This window comes from Echinops telfairi, unplaced genomic scaffold (genome assembly GCF_000313985.2).
Source record: "Echinops telfairi isolate 266 unplaced genomic scaffold, ASM31398v2 ScPeMD7_44;HRSCAF=162, whole genome shotgun sequence".
Classification (NCBI taxonomy): domain Eukaryota; kingdom Metazoa; phylum Chordata; class Mammalia; order Afrosoricida; family Tenrecidae; genus Echinops; species Echinops telfairi.
In genome coordinates, this window is record NW_022103942.1 from 6,616,378 (window position 1) to 6,617,989 (window position 1,612).

At 43.5% G+C, this 1,612-nt stretch overlaps 1 pseudogene; it reads right to left on the bottom strand.

Annotated features, from left to right (window-relative positions):
- Positions 1-790: 790 nt before the first annotated feature.
- LOC115869763 lies at positions 791-961 on the bottom strand (annotated as a pseudogene).
- Positions 962-1,612: the final 651 nt, after the last annotated feature.

Consider the following 1,612-nt stretch of genomic DNA (forward strand, 5'->3'; position numbering starts at 1 on the left):
ACACCTTATTTAGAACAATTCTATTCTACCCTATAGGTCCTCATGATTCAGAATTGAGGTAGTTAGTTTACTGCGCCAACCTGGCCAATAAACACATGTGGGGTTAATTGAAGGGCGGAGGGATAAATGGCTCAGTGAGCCTCGCCTTTTGAGTTCTCGGGTCTCTTGCTTTCTGATGGTCAGACTAGGATGCAGCTACCTTAGCCAGTTCCCTGCTTCAGCTGGCAAGGCTCACTTCCTGCAAGACACCCCCAAGGAGAAGCCACATGGACCTATCCTGATGCAGCCCTGGGTGCTGGAGCACCGTCTGGAGACCCCTGCAAGTTCTGAGATGCTTACACATTCACTGACTCAGCTTTCCTCCTGCAGTCGGCATCATTGCATCTGTTTTGTGAGACGGAGGAAGACTTTGTGGATTGGTGTCAGACAAAGGGGTTAATGGGTTAGTGTTGGACTTGTGGGCTTGGACAGCACTGGGTTGGGATGTTTTCTTGATGCGCACTTAACCTTTATATAAAACTCTCTCTTATTCATGAGTTTCTGTGAATTTGTTTCTCCAAAGTACCCAGACTAACACAAGAATCAACTCCATGGAAATGAGACAAATGAACTCCACAAATGTGCTGTACATATTATTTACATTGCTACCATTCTATCCAACCCATTTGGTAGGCCATAAGCAATTCATTTGTACAGCTCCACCTAATCATTTGGTGGGAGTTATGAAGACTATGGCTAACAGGCAATATTAAGAATATCCTATATATCTAACTTCATCCTTTTAATTGGATCCACCACATTGGATTTTGGACCTTCTCAAACTGTGCAATTAAAACAGAGTTTTACTCGACACAAGTGAAACAAAGCCCTCACTTGACACATTTCCTTTTTTTTTTTTTTATAGCAATAATCGCGCCTCGGATAAACCTCACTGGCTACGATATTGCCACTGCGCAAAGCTGACACATTTCCTTTATCTAGTAAACTGTCTTCTTCCTTTCTTCACCACCAATTTTAAAAATAGCTGTCAGTACTACCTGCTTCTATTTTTCCTCTCTTACTGCTCAGTCAAGTCACTCCCATCTGACTTATACCCATTCTATTCCACCAAATCAGTTTTTAATAATTGTGGGAAACAGAACTGGGAAGAGAGGGTGTGCAGGCAAGCTATCAACATTCATACGTTAAGGAGTCTGGAGGGCAAGGCTCCCATGGAGGGAACCTTCACATTCATGGCTTGGAGATGGGTCCCACTCACATTCTCCTAAGTAAAAGTCATTCCCTTCAATGCCCCTCCCCATAATAATGCCGAATTTATGATGCTGTTTGCAAACACATGGTCACTCCCTATGATCTTAAAGGTCAACTTCTTCAAAGCTATCTGCCTGAATGTTGTGTGTCATCAAAGGCAATCAAACCCTATTGTCTGCCCCACCCTAAGTATGACCCACACCCTTTAGATAATATCCATAGATTGTTCCCCTGGAGAAGAGCTCAAAGATGCCTAAGGTCAAGTTAGCTCAGAGAAGATCAAGGTTAGGCTGCAATCTTGATTCCAGAGCCTGTCCATCTTGTTCTGTATGTACGTACCTTCCTGTCACATGTATGCCCC